Source organism: Ranitomeya imitator, chromosome 5 (assembly GCF_032444005.1).
Source record: "Ranitomeya imitator isolate aRanImi1 chromosome 5, aRanImi1.pri, whole genome shotgun sequence".
Lineage (NCBI taxonomy): Eukaryota > Metazoa > Chordata > Amphibia > Anura > Dendrobatidae > Ranitomeya > Ranitomeya imitator.
Genome location: NC_091286.1, coordinates 3,773,096 through 3,791,524, shown reverse-complemented (window position 1 = coordinate 3,791,524; position 18,429 = coordinate 3,773,096). Strand labels below are relative to the sequence as shown.

Genomic DNA, 18,429 nt, shown 5'->3' with positions numbered 1-18,429 from the left:
TCGCTTCTCTAAGATGGTCCATTTGGTACCCTTGTCTAAATTGCCTTCCTCCTCTGATTTAGTGCCATTGTTTTTCCAGCATGTGGTTCGTTTGCATGGCATTCCAGAGAACATCGTTTCTGACAGAGGTTCCCAGTTTGTTTCGAGGTTTTGGCGGTCCTTTTGTGCTAAGATGGGCATTGATTTGTCTTTTTCTTCAGCTTTCCATCCTCAGACAAATGGCCAAACCGAACGAACCAATCAGACTTTGGAAACATATCTGAGATGCTTTGTTTCTGCTGATCAGGATGATTGGGTGTCCTTCTTGCCTTTGGCTGAGTTCGCCCTTAATAATCGGGCCAGCTCGGCTACTTTGGTTTCGCCTTTTTTCTGTAATTCTGGTTTCCATCCTTGTTTTTCTTCAGGGCAGGTTGAGCCTTCGGACTGTCCTGGTGTAGATTCTGTGGTGGACAGATTGCAGCAAATTTGGACTCACGTAGTGGACAATTTGACATTGTCCCAGGAGAAGGCTCAACGTTTCGCTAACCGCCGTCGCTGTGTGGGTCCCTGACTTCGTGTTGGGGATTTGGTTTGGTTGTCGTCTCGTTATGTTCCTATGAAGGTTTCCTCTCCTAAGTTTAACCCTCGTTTCATTGGTCCTTATAAGATTTCTGAAGTTCTCAATCCAGTGTCATTTCGTTTGGCCTTTCCAGCTTCTTTTGCCATCCATAATGTGTTCCATAGGTCGTTATTGCGGAGATACGTGGCGCCTATGGTTCCCTCCGTTGACCCTCCTGCCCCGGTGTTGGTCGAGGGGGAGTTGGAGTATGTGGTGGAGAAGATTTTGGATTCTCGTATTTTGAGACGGAAACTCCAGTACCTGGTCAAGTGGAAGGGTTATGGTCAGGAAGATAATTCCTGGGTTGTTGCCTCTGATGTTCATGCTGCCGATCTGGTTCGTGCCTTTCATTTGGCTCGTCCTGATCGGCCTGGGGGCTCTGGTGAGGGTTCGGTGACCCCTCCTCAAGGGGGGGGTACTGTTGTGAATTCTGTTATCGAACTCCCTCCTGTGGTCATGAATGGTACTTCGGCGAGTTCTGTCCATGGACTCCCTCTGGTGGCTGTGAGTGGAGCTGCTGGTTCTGAGGTTCCTTCCACAGGTGACCTAGTTTATTCTTTGGCTGGCTGCTCTATTTAACTCCACTCAGATCGTTACTCCATGCCAGCTGTCAATGTTCTAGTACTGGTTCAGTTCGCTCTTGGATCTTTCTGGTGACCTGTCTACTCCAGCAGAAGCTAAGTCCCTGCTAGTTAATTTGTTGTTCATTGTTTTCTTGTCCAGCTTGCTATCATGATTTTGCCTTGCTAGCTGGAAGCTCTGGGATGCAGAGTGGCACCTCCGCACCGTGAGTCGGTGCGGGGTCTTTTTGCACACTCTGCTTGGTCTTTTTGTAGTTTTTTTGTGCTGACCGCAAAGATACCTTTTCTATCCTCAGTCTGTTTAGTAAGTCTGGCCTCCTTTGCTGAAACTTGTTTAATTCCTGTGTTTGTGACTTTCATCTTAACTCACAGTCAATATTTGTGGGGGGCTGCCTTTTCCTTTGGGGAATTTCTCTGAGGCAGGGTAGGCTTTATTTCCTTTCTCTGGGGGTGGTTGGCTCTTGGGCTGTGAAGAGGCGTCTAGGCAGAGTTAGGTACGCTCCACGGCTATTTCTGGTGTGTTTGATAGGATTAGGGGTTGCGGTCAGCAGAGCTCCCACTTCCCAGAGCTTGTCCTGTGTTAGTTTAACCATCAGGTCATTCCGGGTGCTCCTAACCACCAGGTCCATAACAGTACAGCTGGCCCAAAGTGTTAATGCATCTTAATAGAGGGATAAGAGAAGTTCTGAGACCATTTTTTTTTCTCTGCAGTGTGTTTTGTCTTTCTTTTCCCCTTAACCTCTGGGTGGTTCAGGACACAGGTGTAGATATGGACATTCAAGGTCTGTCCTCTTGTGTGGATCATCTCACTGCAAGGGTACAAAGCATTCAAGATTTTGTAGTTCAGAATCCGATGTTAGAGCCTAGAATTCCAATTCCTGATTTGTTTTCTGGGGATAGATCTAAGTTCCTGAATTTCAAAAATAATTGTAAACTGTTTCTTGCTTTGAAACCCCGCTCCTCTGGTGACCCCGTTCGGCAAGTAAAAATCATTATTTCTTTGTTGCGTGGCGACCCTCAAGACTGGGCATTTTCCCTTGCGCCAGGAGATCCTGCATTGCGTGATGTAGATGCATTTTTTTCTGGCGCTTGGATTGCTTTATGATGAACCAAATTCAGTGGATCAGGCAGAGAAAATCTTGCTGGCTTTGTGTCAGGGTCAGGATGAAGCAGAGGTATATTGTCAGAAGTTTAGAAAGTGGTCTGTGCTTACTCAGTGGAATGAGTGTGCCCTGGCGGCAATTTTCAGAAAGGGTCTTTCTGAAGCCCTTAAGGATGTTATGGAGGGATTTCCCACGCCTGCTGGTCTGAATGAGTCTATGTCCTTGGCCATTCAGATCGATCGGCGCTTGCGTGAGCGCAAAGCTGTGCACCATTTGGCGGTATTCTCTGAGCAGAGGCCTGAGCTTATGCAATGTGATAGGACTTTGACCAGAGCTAAACGGCAAGAACATAGACGTCAGAATGGGCTGTGTTTTTACTGTGGTGACTCCACTCATGCTATCTCCGATTGTCCTAAGCGGTTCGCTAGGTCTGCCACCATTGGTACGGTACAGTCTAAATTTCTTTTGTCCGTTACTCTGATTTGCTCTCTGTCGTCATATTCTGTTATGGCATTTGTGGATTCAGGCGCTGCCCTGAATTTGATGGACTTGGAGTTTGCCAGGCGCTGTGGTTTTTTCTTGGAACCCTTGCAGTATCCTATTCCATTGAGAGGAATTGATGCTACGCCTTTGGCCAAGAATAAGCCTCAGTACTGGACTCAATTGACCATGTGCATGGCTCCTGCACATCAGGAGGATATTCGCTTTTTGGTGTTGCATAATCTGCATGGTGTGGTCGTTTTGGGGTTGCCTTGGCTACAGGTCCATAATCCAGTGTTGGATTGGAAATCAATGTCTGTGTCCAGCTGGGGTTGTCAACGGGTACATGGTGATGTTCAATTGCTGTCAATTTCGTCTTCCACTCCTTCTGAAGTCCCTGAGTTCTTGTCGGATTACCGGGATGTATTTGATGAGCCCAAATCCAGTGCCCTACCTCCTCATAGGGATTGCGATTGTGCTATTAATTTGATTCCTGGTAGTAAGTTTCCTAAGGGCCGACTGTTCAATTTATCTGTGCCAGAACACGCCGCTATGCGGAGTTATATAAAGGAGTCCTTGGAGAAAGGGCATATTCGCCCGTCGTCATCACCGTTGGGAGCAGGGTTCTTTTTTGTGGCCAAGAAGGATGGTTCTTTGAGACCTTGTATTGATTACCGCCTTCTTAATAAGATCACGGTCAACTTTCAGTAACCTTTGCTGCTACTGTCTGATTTGTTTGCTCGGATTAAGGGGGCTAGTTGGTTCACCAAGATAGATCTTCGAGGGGCGTATAATCTTGTGCGTATTAAACAGGGCGATGAATGGAAAACAGCATTTAATACGCCCGAGGGCCATTTTGAGTACCTGCTGATGCCATTCGGGCTTTCTAATGCTCCATCTGTGTTTCAGTCCTTTATGCATGACATCTTCCGAAAGTACCTGGATAGATTCATGATTGTATATTTGGATGATATTTTGGTCTTTTCGGATGATTGGGAGTCTCATGTGAGGCAGGTCAGAATGGTGTTCCAGGTCCTTCGTGCGAATTCCTTGTTTGTGAAGGGGTCTAAATGTCTCTTTGGAGTTCAGAAGGTTTCATTTTTGGGTTTCATTTTTTCCCCTTCTACTATCGAGATGGACCCTGTTAAAGTTCAGGCCATTTATGATTGGACTCAGCCTACATCTGTGAAGAGCCTGCAGAAGTTCCTGGGCTTTGCTAATTTTTACCGTCGCTTCATCGCTAATTTTTCTAGTGTTGTTAAACCGTTGACTGATTTGACCAAGAAAGGTGCTGATGTGGTCAATTGGTCCTCTGCGGCCGTTGAGGCTTTTCAGGAGTTGAAGCGTCGTTTTTCTTCTGCCCCTGTGTTGTGCCAGCCAGATGTTTCGCTCCCGTTTCAGGTCGAGGTTGATGCTTCTGAGATTGGAGCTGGGGCTGTTTTATCTCAAAGAAGTTCTGATGACTCGGTGATGAAACCATGTGCTTTCTTTTCAAGAAAGTTCTCGCCTGCTGAGCGCAATTATGATGTTGGCAATCGAGAGTTGTTGGCTATGAAGTGGGCATTCGAGGAGTGGCGACATTGGCTTGAAGAAGCCAAGCATCGCGTGGTGGTCTTGACGGATCACAAGAATTTGACTTATCTCGAGTCTGCGAAACGGTTGAATCCTAGACAGGCTCGATGGTCGCTGTTTTTCTCCCGTTTCGATTTTGTGGTTTCATACCTTCCGGGCTCTAAGAATGTGAAGGCTGATGCCCTTTCAAGGAGTTTTGTGCCTGACTCTCCGGGTGTTCCTGAGCCGGCAGGTATTCTCAAAGAGGGGGTAATTTTGTCTGCCATCTCCCCTGATTTGCGGCGGGTGCTGCAGAAATTTCAGGCTGATAGACCTGACCGTTGTCCAGCGGAGAAACTGTTTGTCCCTGATAGATGGACTAGTAGAGTTATCTCTGAGGTTCATTGTTCGGTGTTAGCTGGTCATCCTGGAATCTTTGGTACCAGAGATTTGGTGGCTAGATCCTTTTGGTGGCCTTCCTTGTCACGGGATGTGCGTTCTTTTGTGCAGTCCTGTGGGACTTGTGCTCGGGCTATGCCCTGCTGTTCTTGTGCCAGTGGGTTGCTTTTGCCCTTGCCGGTCCCGAAGAGGCCCTGGACGCATATTTCCATGGATTTTATTTCAGATCTCCCTGTCTCTCAAAGGATGTCGGTCATCTGGGTGGTTTGTGATCGCTTCTCTAAGATGGTCCATTTGGTACCCTTGTCTAAATTGCCTTCCTCCTCTGATTTAGTGCCATTGTTTTTCCAGCATGTGGTTCGTTTGCATGGCATTCCAGAGAACATCGTTTCTGACAGAGGTTCCCAGTTTGTTTCGAGGTTTTGGCGGTCCTTTTGTGCTAAGATGGGCATTGATTTGTCTTTTTCTTCAGCTTTCCATCCTCAGACAAATGGCCAAACCGAACGAACCAATCAGACTTTGGAAACATATCTGAGATGCTTTGTTTCTGCTGATCAGGATGATTGGGTGTCCTTCTTGCCTTTGGCTGAGTTCGCCCTTAATAATCGGGCCAGCTCGGCTACTTTGGTTTCGCCTTTTTTCTGTAATTCTGGTTTCCATCCTTGTTTTTCTTCAGGGCAGGTTGAGCCTTCGGACTGTCCTGGTGTAGATTCTGTGGTGGACAGATTGCAGCAAATTTGGACTCACGTAGTGGACAATTTGACATTGTCCCAGGAGAAGGCTCAACGTTTCGCTAACCGCCGTCGCTGTGTGGGTCCCTGACTTCGTGTTGGGGATTTGGTTTGGTTGTCGTCTCGTTATGTTCCTATGAAGGTTTCCTCTCCTAAGTTTAACCCTCGTTTCATTGGTCCTTATAAGATTTCTGAAGTTCTCAATCCAGTGTCATTTCGTTTGGCCTTTCCAGCTTCTTTTGCCATCCATAATGTGTTCCATAGGTCGTTATTGCGGAGATACGTGGCGCCTATGGTTCCCTCCGTTGACCCTCCTGCCCCGGTGTTGGTCGAGGGGGAGTTGGAGTATGTGGTGGAGAAGATTTTGGATTCTCGTATTTTGAGACGGAAACTCCAGTACCTGGTCAAGTGGAAGGGTTATGGTCAGGAAGATAATTCCTGGGTTGTTGCCTCTGATGTTCATGCTGCCGATCTGGTTCGTGCCTTTCATTTGGCTCGTCCTGATCGGCCTGGGGGCTCTGGTGAGGGTTCGGTGACCCCTCCTCAAGGGGGGGGTACTGTTGTGAATTCTGTTATCGAACTCCCTCCTGTGGTCATGAATGGTACTTCGGCGAGTTCTGTCCATGGACTCCCTCTGGTGGCTGTGAGTGGAGCTGCTGGTTCTGAGGTTCCTTCCACAGGTGACCTAGTTTATTCTTTGGCTGGCTGCTCTATTTAACTCCACTCAGATCGTTACTCCATGCCAGCTGTCAATGTTCTAGTACTGGTTCAGTTCGCTCTTGGATCTTTCTGGTGACCTGTCTACTCCAGCAGAAGCTAAGTCCCTGCTAGTTAATTTGTTGTTCATTGTTTTCTTGTCCAGCTTGCTATCATGATTTTGCCTTGCTAGCTGGAAGCTCTGGGATGCAGAGTGGCACCTCCGCACCGTGAGTCGGTGCGGGGTCTTTTTGCACACTCTGCTTGGTCTTTTTGTAGTTTTTTTGTGCTGACCGCAAAGATACCTTTTCTATCCTCAGTCTGTTTAGTATGTCTGGCCTCCTTTGCTGAAACTTGTTTCATTCCTGTGTTTGTGACTTTCATCTTAACTCACAGTCAATATTTGTGGGGGGCTGCCTTTTCCTTTGGGGAATTTCTCTGAGGCAGGGTAGGCTTTATTTCCTTTCTCTGGGGGTGGTTGGCTCTTGGGCTGTGAAGAGGCGTCTAGGCAGAGTTAGGTACGCTCCACGGCTATTTCTGGTGTGTTTGATAGGATTAGGGGTTGCGGTCAGCAGAGCTCCCACTTCCCAGAGCTTGTCCTGTGTTAGTTTAACCATCAGGTCATTCCGGGTGCTCCTAACCACCAGGTCCATAACAGTACAGCTGGCCCAAAGTGTTAATGCATCTTAATAGAGGGATAAGAGAAGTTCTGAGACCATTTTTTTTTCTCTGCAGTGTGTTTTGTCTTTCTTTTCCCCTTAACCTCTGGGTGGTTCAGGACACAGGTGTAGATATGGACATTCAAGGTCTGTCCTCTTGTGTGGATCATCTCACTGCAAGGGTACAAAGCATTCAAGATTTTGTAGTTCAGAATCCGATGTTAGAGCCTAGAATTCCAATTCCTGATTTGTTTTCTGGGGATAGATCTAAGTTCCTGAATTTCAAAAATAATTGTAAACTGTTTCTTGCTTTGAAACCCCGCTCCTCTGGTGACCCCGTTCGGCAAGTAAAAATCATTATTTCTTTGTTGCGTGGCGACCCTCAAGACTGGGCATTTTCCCTTGCGCCAGGAGATCCTGCATTGCGTGATGTAGATGCATTTTTTTCTGGCGCTTGGATTGCTTTATGATGAACCAAATTCAGTGGATCAGGCAGAGAAAATCTTGCTGGCTTTGTGTCAGGGTCAGGATGAAGCAGAGGTATATTGTCAGAAGTTTAGAAAGTGGTCTGTGCTTACTCAGTGGAATGAGTGTGCCCTGGCGGCAATTTTCAGAAAGGGTCTTTCTGAAGCCCTTAAGGATGTTATGGAGGGATTTCCCACGCCTGCTGGTCTGAATGAGTCTATGTCCTTGGCCATTCAGATCGATCGGCGCTTGCGTGAGCGCAAAGCTGTGCACCATTTGGCGGTATTCTCTGAGCAGAGGCCTGAGCTTATGCAATGTGATAGGACTTTGACCAGAGCTAAACGGCAAGAACATAGACGTCAGAATGGGCTGTGTTTTTACTGTGGTGACTCCACTCATGCTATCTCCGATTGTCCTAAGCGGTTCGCTAGGTCTGCCACCATTGGTACGGTACAGTCTAAATTTCTTTTGTCCGTTACTCTGATTTGCTCTCTGTCGTCATATTCTGTTATGGCATTTGTGGATTCAGGCGCTGCCCTGAATTTGATGGACTTGGAGTTTGCCAGGCGCTGTGGTTTTTTCTTGGAACCCTTGCAGTATCCTATTCCATTGAGAGGAATTGATGCTACGCCTTTGGCCAAGAATAAGCCTCAGTACTGGACTCAATTGACCATGTGCATGGCTCCTGCACATCAGGAGGATATTCGCTTTTTGGTGTTGCATAATCTGCATGGTGTGGTCGTTTTGGGGTTGCCTTGGCTACAGGTCCATAATCCAGTGTTGGATTGGAAATCAATGTCTGTGTCCAGCTGGGGTTGTCAACGGGTACATGGTGATGTTCAATTGCTGTCAATTTCGTCTTCCACTCCTTCTGAAGTCCCTGAGTTCTTGTCGGATTACCGGGATGTATTTGATGAGCCCAAATCCAGTGCCCTACCTCCTCATAGGGATTGCAATTGTGCTATTAATTTGATTCCTGGTAGTAAGTTTCCTAAGGGCCGACTGTTCAATTTATCTGTGCCAGAACACGCCGCTATGCGGAGTTATATAAAGGAGTCCTTGGAGAAAGGGCATATTCGCCCGTCGTCATCACCGTTGGGAGCAGGGTTCTTTTTTGTGGCCAAGAAGGATGGTTCTTTGAGACCTTGTATTGATTACCGCCTTCTTAATAAGATCACGGTCAACTTTCAGTAACCTTTGCTGCTACTGTCTGATTTGTTTGCTCGGATTAAGGGGGCTAGTTGGTTCACCAAGATAGATCTTCGAGGGGCGTATAATCTTGTGCGTATTAAACAGGGCGATGAATGGAAAACAGCATTTAATACGCCCGAGGGCCATTTTGAGTACCTGCTGATGCCATTCGGGCTTTCTAATGCTCCATCTGTGTTTCAGTCCTTTATGCATGACATCTTCCGAAAGTACCTGGATAGATTCATGATTGTATATTTGGATGATATTTTGGTCTTTTCGGATGATTGGGAGTCTCATGTGAGGCAGGTCAGAATGGTGTTCCAGGTCCTTCGTGCGAATTCCTTGTTTGTGAAGGGGTCTAAATGTCTCTTTGGAGTTCAGAAGGTTTCATTTTTGGGTTTCATTTTTTCCCCTTCTACTATCGAGATGGACCCTGTTAAAGTTCAGGCCATTTATGATTGGACTCAGCCTACATCTGTGAAGAGCCTGCAGAAGTTCCTGGGCTTTGCTAATTTTTACCGTCGCTTCATCGCTAATTTTTCTAGTGTTGTTAAACCGTTGACTGATTTGACCAAGAAAGGTGCTGATGTGGTCAATTGGTCCTCTGCGGCCGTTGAGGCTTTTCAGGAGTTGAAGCGTCGTTTTTCTTCTGCCCCTGTGTTGTGCCAGCCAGATGTTTCGCTCCCGTTTCAGGTCGAGGTTGATGCTTCTGAGATTGGAGCTGGGGCTGTTTTATCTCAAAGAAGTTCTGATGACTCGGTGATGAAACCATGTGCTTTCTTTTCAAGAAAGTTCTCGCCTGCTGAGCGCAATTATGATGTTGGCAATCGAGAGTTGTTGGCTATGAAGTGGGCATTCGAGGAGTGGCGACATTGGCTTGAAGAAGCCAAGCATCGCGTGGTGGTCTTGACGGATCACAAGAATTTGACTTATCTCGAGTCTGCGAAACGGTTGAATCCTAGACAGGCTCGATGGTCGCTGTTTTTCTCCCGTTTCGATTTTGTGGTTTCATACCTTCCGGGCTCTAAGAATGTGAAGGCTGATGCCCTTTCAAGGAGTTTTGTGCCTGACTCTCCGGGTGTTCCTGAGCCGGCGGGTATTCTCAAAGAGGGGGTAATTTTGTCTGCCATCTCCCCTGATTTGCGGCGGGTGCTGCAGAAATTTCAGGCTGATAGACCTGACCGTTGTCCAGCGGAGAAACTGTTTGTCCCTGATAGATGGACTAGTAGAGTTATCTCTGAGGTTCATTGTTCGGTGTTAGCTGGTCATCCTGGAATCTTTGGTACCAGAGATTTGGTGGCTAGATCCTTTTGGTGGCCTTCCTTGTCACGGGATGTGCGTTCTTTTGTGCAGTCCTGTGGGACTTGTGCTCGGGCTATGCCCTGCTGTTCTTGTGCCAGTGGGTTGCTTTTGCCCTTGCCGGTCCCGAAGAGGCCCTGGACGCATATTTCCATGGATTTTATTTCAGATCTCCCTGTCTCTCAAAGGATGTCGGTCATCTGGGTGGTTTGTGATCGCTTCTCTAAGATGGTCCATTTGGTACCCTTGTCTAAATTGCCTTCCTCCTCTGATTTAGTGCCATTGTTTTTCCAGCATGTGGTTCGTTTGCATGGCATTCCAGAGAACATCGTTTCTGACAGAGGTTCCCAGTTTGTTTCGAGGTTTTGGCGGTCCTTTTGTGCTAAGATGGGCATTGATTTGTCTTTTTCTTCGGCTTTCCATCCTCAGACAAATGGCCAAACCGAACGAACCAATCAGACTTTGGAAACATATCTGAGATGCTTTGTTTCTGCTGATCAGGATGATTGGGTGTCCTTCTTGCCTTTGGCTGAGTTCGCCCTTAATAATCGGGCCAGCTCGGCTACTTTGGTTTCGCCTTTTTTCTGTAATTCTGGTTTCCATCCTTGTTTTTCTTCAGGGCAGGTTGAGCCTTCGGACTGTCCTGGTGTAGATTCTGTGGTGGACAGATTGCAGCAAATTTGGACTCACGTAGTGGACAATTTGACATTGTCCCAGGAGAAGGCTCAACGTTTCGCTAACCGCCGTCGCTGTGTGGGTCCCCGACTTCGTGTTGGGGATTTGGTTTGGTTGTCGTCTCGTTATGTTCCTATGAAGGTTTCCTCTCCTAAGTTTAACCCTCGTTTCATTGGTCCTTATAAGATTTCTGAAGTTCTCAATCCAGTGTCATTTCGTTTGGCCTTTCCAGCTTCTTTTGCCATCCATAATGTGTTCCATAGGTCGTTATTGCGGAGATACGTGGCGCCTATGGTTCCCTCCGTTGACCCTCCTGCCCCGGTGTTGGTCGAGGGGGAGTTGGAGTATGTGGTGGAGAAGATTTTGGATTCTCGTATTTCGAGACGGAAACTTCAGTACCTGGTCAAGTGGAAGGGTTATGGTCAGGAAGATAATTCCTGGGTTGTTGCCTCTGATGTTCATGCTGCCGATCTGGTTCGTGCCTTTCATTTGGCTCGTCCTGATCGGCCTGGGGGCTCTGGTGAGGGTTCGGTGACCCCTCCTCAAGGGGGGGGGGTACTGTTGTGAATTCTGTTATCGAACTCCCTCCTGTGGTCATGAATGGTACTTCGGCGAGTTCTGTCCATGGACTCCCTCTGGTGGCTGTGAGTGGAGCTGCTGGTTCTGAGGTTCCTTCCACAGGTGACCTAGTTTATTCTTTGGCTGGCTGCTCTATTTAACTCCACTCAGATCGTTACTCCATGCCAGCTGTCAATGTTCTAGTACTGGTTCAGTTCGCTCTTGGATCTTTCTGGTGACCTGTCTACTCCAGCAGAAGCTAAGTCCCTGCTAGTTAATTTGTTGTTCATTGTTTTCTTGTCCAGCTTGCTATCATGATTTTGCCTTGCTAGCTGGAAGCTCTGGGATGCAGAGTGGCACCTCCGCACCGTGAGTCGGTGCGGGGTCTTTTTGCACACTCTGCGTGGTCTTTTTGTAGTTTTTTTGTGCTGACCGCAAAGATACCTTTTCTATCCTCAGTCTGTTTAGTAAGTCTGGCCTCCTTTGCTGAAACTTGTTTCATTCCTGTGTTTGTGACTTTCATCTTAACTCACAGTCAATATTTGTGGGGGGCTGCCTTTTCCTTTGGGGAATTTCTCTGAGGCAGGGTAGGCTTTATTTCCTTTCTCTGGGGGTGGTTGGCTCTTGGGCTGTGAAGAGGCGTCTAGGCAGAGTTAGGTACGCTCCACGGCTATTTCTGGTGTGTTTGATAGGATTAGGGGTTGCGGTCAGCAGAGCTCCCACTTCCCAGAGCTTGTCCTGTATTAGTTTAACCATCAGGTCATTCCGGGTGCTCCTAACCACCAGGTCCATAACAGATGTGGTACTTTGGAAAATCACTGACGGTTGGTAGGGGGAGGATCCTTTTATACTTGTGGTTTCCTGTCCCACTGTGGATAAGAAGACAACTGTTGTGAATTCTGCTTTTGGGTTCCCTCCAGTGGTTGTAGTTGGTAATGCAGTTGTCCCTGAGTTGCAGTCCTGGCCAGGTGTATCTGCTGATTGCAGTTCTGACTGGGGTATTTAGGTGTACAGGATTCATTAGTCTTTGCCAGTTGTCCATGGTTCTGGGAGGTTTTGGATCTTTGTCTGGTTCCTCCTGCCTTGCTGCCAATCAGCAAAGATAAGTGTCTGGTTTTTGTTTCTGTGGCACACATGCTGTGTGCTTAATAATTCTGTGCTATTCATTTGTTTTCTCTTGTCCAGCTTAGATTGTGTCAGTGTTTTCTCAGTCTTGTTGGATTCTCTGGAGTTGCAGATATACGCTCCACATCTTTAGTTAGATGGTGGAATTTTTTATATTTTCTGCTGTGGATATTTTTGGTAGGGTTTTAATACTGACCGCTTAGTATTCTGTCCTATCCTTTCCTATTTAGCTAGAGTGGCCTCTTTTGCTAAATCCTGTTTCCTGCCTGCGTGTGTATTTTCCTCTACTACTCACAGTCAATATTTGTGGGGGGCTGCCTATCCTTTTGGGTTCTGCTCTGAGGCAAGGTAGAATTCCTATTTCCATCTATAGGGGTATTTAGTCCTCCAGCTGTGTCGAGGTGTGTAGGATTTGTTAGGCACACCCCACGGCTACTTCTAGTTGCAGTGTTAAGTTCAGGATTTGCGGTCAGTACAGTTTCCACCAACTCAGAGAAAGTTCCATGCGGCTCTAAGGTCACCGGATCATAACAGACAACCTCCATGGTGCTGTCAGGATGGATTCCTGTAAATACTATTACCGGTAAGACTAATTACCGTTTTTCTTCTCTGTCATTGCAGTGGAAGATGTTATGAGATGTTGGCGCAGCATTCAGGACCAGTACCGGAGAGAAAGGCAGCAGCGGGTCTGAAGTGGGTCATCTGCTCCGGCAAAAAGGAAGTTTATTTATTTTGACCGGCTGTCCTTTCTGGATCCCAGTATGGATCTCAGACCGTAAGTACAAACCTCACACCACATTACACATATGTTTGGAATGCTCATAGAAGATTTCTAAAATTGAAATTTTCATAACAATCTCACTGAGAGGAGACAACAGGGTCCGAATCGGAGCCATTGATCGATCCTGTTCGGGAAGGAGAAGAGGTGGCTGGCCCATCTACGGCTCCTACCATGTTTATTCCTCCGTATCCATCTTCGGCTGCCCCTCATGTTCCACATCCACCTGGGCCAGATGATGCAGCCCCACACACAGATGCACCAGCTTCAGTGATGCCTGAAGATCTTGGCCACAGAAGCAGCCCCACTGTTCCCACAGCCTGCTGTGACCTCACGCTGTGTCTGCAGGAGAGAGCTAATGGAAACCCAAAGGAATGTGGACACTGGTGTGTTAAATTATTTGGCCAGGGCTGCTCAGGATGATGGTGAGGAGGCATTTTTGCGAAGCCTGGCCCGGTATCTCCGTACCATACCCCGTGAGGGGAGGCTACGTGTGAGGGTGCTTTCAAATCCTTGATGCATGCACCCCCCCAAATAGCCCTAATGATTTGTTTGAGTACTTTGAGAGGTGGCAGCTGTCAACATGTAATGTCCTGCGTATGCAAACCAATCAACCAGTGCATGCTCAAGAGGAATCTGAAGCACCTCCTCCACGTATGCCTACACCTCAACCCTTTACCCAACATAACCAACAAATGCCTACACTGTACCAAATGGCACTCTTGCAGCAACCTTACCAATATGGCCACTTGTCTAGACCCAGTGTTGGAGGCTGGTCCCAACCTGGGTTTGGACGACACGGCCATATTGGTGGGGTTATGACTCACGTGAGGTGTACTGTCGTCAAGATGCCCATAGTATCCACCCTTATGGCCAGTACTCATCTGGGCAATCTGAGAATGGGCAGATAGATTCTGGAGCAGCCCAACAGAGAAGCCACCAACAGGGTGAAGGACAGTTGGCCCAACAAAGGCCACAAGAGCAGCAACCCGAACTGCTGCCATCACCTCCACCAACGTATCAGAATCTTACAAAAATTATTTGTCATTGATAATTTTGTGTGATATACAAAAATTATTTAATCTGTGATAGTAATGTTATTTTTTTAATTTTGTACATTTGAGCCAAGTTTAAATGGCGACAAAAGCCATATGATGTAAACATGGTGTTCAACAAAAAAATTTTGGCTTATGTCATTTATAAACAAAAAATAACAAGCCAATTTCTTTCTTTGACAAATCATTATTACACCATACACAATTCAAACATTTTGAAACATATCAAATTAGAAAAAATAAAAATAAAGTAACAATTTTATATTTAGGGATGTATATATAGGTAAAACAAAAAACAAATTACAACATAGAGACAGCATTATCTTGCCAGGGAGTAGCACCCTGAGGAGAAACAAAATAATTTGTATAAATATCCCTAACTTTTAGGCCAGAAAGGGGACGCCGCTGAGCAAGGACATGTGGTGTAGGCCTACCCACATTGGCCAACATGGCTTCACCACTGTCAGCTGAGGAACACTCATGAATTCTTGTGAAGTTGTGTAAAACAACACAAGCTTTTATGACTTCATTAACGTTTGCCTCATTCAGCTGAATGGCAGACTGGAGGACACGCCATTTATCACACATTATGCCAAAGGCGCAATCCACCAGTCGCCGAGCCCGTGAAAGTCTGAAATTAAACACCTGCCGCCGGTGGTCCATGTTGCGCCTGGGACAAGGCCTCATGACATACCTGATCAATTGGAAGGCCTCATCTGCCACAAGTACATAAGGGACTGCTTCAGCATTGGAGCATGAGAGTTGTCGTGGTGGGAGGTCCAACAGGCCCGCCGACCCATAATGGACACATTGAAGACTCTAGAGTCTTCAAGGGAACCTGTCACCCCGTTTTTTCAGATTGAGATAAAAATACTGTTAAATAGGGCCTGCGCTGTGCGTTACAATAGTGTATGTAGTGTACCCTGATTCCCCACCTATGCTGCGAAATACATTACCAAAGTCGCCGTTTCGCCTGTCAATCAGGCTGGTCAGGTCAGGTGGGCGTGGTGACATCACTGTTTCTTCCCCAGCTTTCCGTTGGTGGCGTAGTGGTGTGCGCATGTCCAAGTGCCGAATCCACTGCGCGCAGGTGAAGAAAAAGCGCGCGATCTGCGCTATTACCGCGTCATCGGTGGGGGTGGCCATCTTCCTGAGGCCGCGCGTGCGCAGATGGAGTGCTCTGCTGCACGGGGCTTCAGGAAAATGGCCGCGGGATGCCGCGCGTGCGCAGATGGAGATCGCGGCGGCCATTTTCCCAAAGCCGAGTTTGCATCTCGAGGCCAATACTAAACTAGATAGACAGAGAGAAAAGGATACTGTGCGGTCAGTATAAAAACTACAAAATCCACGCAGAGTTTACAAAAATGAACTCCACACCGACTCACGGTGTGGAGGGGCAATTCTGCTTTCCCAGAGCTTCCAGCTAGCATGAATACCACATAGTGACAAGCTGCACAAAAAGAGACATATTTGCAAAGCAATAGAGTCCAAACAAATGGACAAACAAAAACTAGCAAAAACTTATCTTTTGCAGACAAGGACTGGCCATATGAGAATTCCAAGAAAAGAACCAAATCCAACCAAGAACATTGACAGCAGGCATGGACTAAACCCCAGAGCAGATAACAAACCCAGGCAAGGCGATTAGTGAAGGCAGCTGCCACAGCTACCTAAAGGAGCAGCAGTTCCACTCGAAACCATCAGAGGGAGCCCAAGGGCAGAACCCACAAAAATACCATTAGCAACCACAGGAGGGAGCTCCAGAACGGAATTCACAACAGCATCTTATGGGGCAATAATGAACAGTATGGAGCATTATATGTGGCACAGCTTTATATGGAGCATCTTATGGGGCAATAATGAACTGTATGGAGCATCTAGTTTTATTTTTGAAATTCACCGGTAGCTGCTGCATTTCCTACCCCAGGCTTATACTCGAGTCAATAAGTTTTCCCAGTTTTTTGTGGCAAAATTAGGGGGGTCGGCTTATACTCGGGTCGGCTTATACTCGAGTATATATGGAGCGCCCCCAGACGCAGAGCTGCGGGTTACTCGGTACCAGTCCTCTCTGTCAGGGTCTAGGGTTGTCACGGTGGCTGGACCCGGTCCGTGACCCTGCTAAGGGGCGTCCAATAAAAGGTGATACAAGTCTGTCAAGGTTTCGTGACGCCACCTGTGGTATTCGGTCAGTGTGACCGACGCTGCTCGGGGTCCACTGGGGTGATGTGATGGCAGCTAGATGGTATACCTTCCCACAGGTGAAGTATATCCCCAGGGCTTCCCAGTGATGTAGGTGGCGATGGTGTGAGGTGCAGTCAATAACGAGGACACAGGGTTGCAGTCTCTTTACCTCTTTACTGGTGACTTCAGGATCCTCAATCCAGAGCACTGTTAACAGGGCTGTCTGAGACCGGCCGGTCCGAAGGCACATCCAGAGTTCCCTTTGCAGGTGGAAATCATTGCCTACCACTAGCGCCTGTGTGTTGTAGTGCTTCCCTGCTGAGCATTCGGGATAGTCCTCACAACTTCTGTTCTCGTTCTTTCTAGTTCTTTCTCTCTCTGTCCCCCAAGTTTGTTATGGCTAGGACGCAACCGTTTGACGGGAAGGCTCAGAGCTATTTTGGGACCCTAGAGACGCCCCTCTCCACGGTTGCCCCCTATGTCTGCTTAGGTGATGTATGGTAGACAGCCAACCTATAATTAACTGTCCTGCGGTGTTTGAAGTAAGGCATAAAGTCAGTTACTTCCTCGGTGTTCCGGTCACCAGCTACGCGCCTCAGTAGGATGTTGCCGTTCTCGGGGCACGACTCCTACTGGCTCTCCTTTGTGCTTGATCTCGTTTCTCACTGTCCACAATATCCTTCGCTTCGTGTCCTTTCTTTAGATGCCGCCGCAAGGTAGTGCAGGCGCGGCTCTGTAACGATCTGTCCTTGTCGCTAAGTCACTGCCAGGTTCCCACGCCTGACAGGGGCTCCCCTGAAGTCTCCCGCGCAACACCCCCTGCCACGGGATGTTGCCTGGACAAACCCCAGTCAGCTTCTTCCTAACTTCCTATCCAGCCCCTAGTTTTACCAGTGTGAGGAGTGGCCTAATAAATAAAACCTTTTGCTCCTCCTAGTGGCCGGAGTGTGAAGTGTAATGTGTGCTTGTGAAACCTGGTCAGATGAACTCCTTTAGTGCCATCAGACGCACCATCACTCCCCTTAGTGGCAGAGCGACATTACTGCAACGACCAGGTCTCTGGGGCGCTGCATATACGGTAATTAACATTTCCCACATGTCTAGTTTACATCACAATTTTGGAACCAAAAATTTTTTTTGTTAGGAAGTTATAAGGGTTAAAAGTTGACCAGCAATTTCTCATTTTTACAACACCAATATTTTTTAGGGACCACATCACATTTGAAGTCATTTTGAGGGGTCTATATGATAGAAAATGACCAAGTGTGACACCATTATAAAAACTGCACCCCTCAAGGTGCTCAAAACCACATTCAAGAAGTTTATTAACCCTTCAGGTGTTTTACAGGAATTTTTGGAATGTTTTAAAAAAAATTAACATTTAACTTTTTTTCACGCAAAATTTACTTCAGCTCCAATTTGTTTTATTTTCCCAAGGGTAAGAGAAGAAATTGGACCCCAAGTGTTGTTGTGCCATTTGTTCTGAGTACGCCGATACCCCACTTGTGGGGGTAAACCACTGTTTGGGCGCATGGCAGAGCTCGGAAGGGAAGGAGCGCCGTTTGACTTTTCAATGCAAAATTGACTGGAATTGAGATGGGACACCATGTCACGTTTGGAGAGCCTCTGATGGGCCTAAACATTGAAACCCCCCACAAGTGACACCATTTTGGAAAGAAGACCCCCTAAGGAACTTATCTAGCTGTGTTTTGACAGCTTTGAACCCCCAAGTGTTTCACAACAGTTTATAATGCAGAGCCGTGAAAATAAAAAAAAAATTTTTCACAAAAATTATTTTTTAGCCCCCAGTTTTGTATTTTCCCAAGGGTAACAGGAGAAATTGGACCCCAAACGTTGTTGTCCAATTTGTCCTGAGTATGCTGATACCCCATATGTGGGGAAGAACCACCGTTTGGGCGCATGGCAGAGCTCAGAAGGGAAGGAGCGCCATTTGGAATGCAGACTTAGAAGGATTGGTCTGCAGGCATCACGTTGCATTTGCAGAGCCCCTAATGCACCGAAACAGTAGAAACCCCCCAGAAGTGACACCATTTTGGAAAGTGGACCCCCTAAGGAACTTATCTAGATATGTATTGACAGCTTTGAACCCCCAAGTGTTTCACTACAGTTTTTAACGTAGTCATGAAAATAAAAATTAATTTTTTTACCACAAAAATGGTTTTTTTTAGACCCCAACATTTTTATTTTCCCAAGGGTAACAAGAGAAATTGGACCCCAATAGTTGTTGTCCAATTAGTCCTGAGTATGCTGATACCACATATGTTGTGGTAAACCCCTGTTTGG

At 47.0% G+C, this 18,429-nt stretch overlaps 1 long non-coding RNA gene across 1 annotated transcript in view; it reads left to right on the top strand.

Moving 5' to 3' along the window:
- The window catches only part of LOC138680500 (uncharacterized), a 41,460-nt gene extending 23,582 nt beyond the window's left edge, over positions 1 to 17,878 (top strand). The window contains exons 2-3 of the long non-coding RNA XR_011321620.1: positions 12,733 to 12,886; positions 17,563 to 17,878. This is a non-coding gene — a long non-coding RNA (uncharacterized lncRNA). The remainder of the gene's footprint in view (positions 1 to 12,732; positions 12,887 to 17,562) is intronic.
- The last annotated feature ends 551 nt before the right edge of the window (positions 17,879 to 18,429 follow it).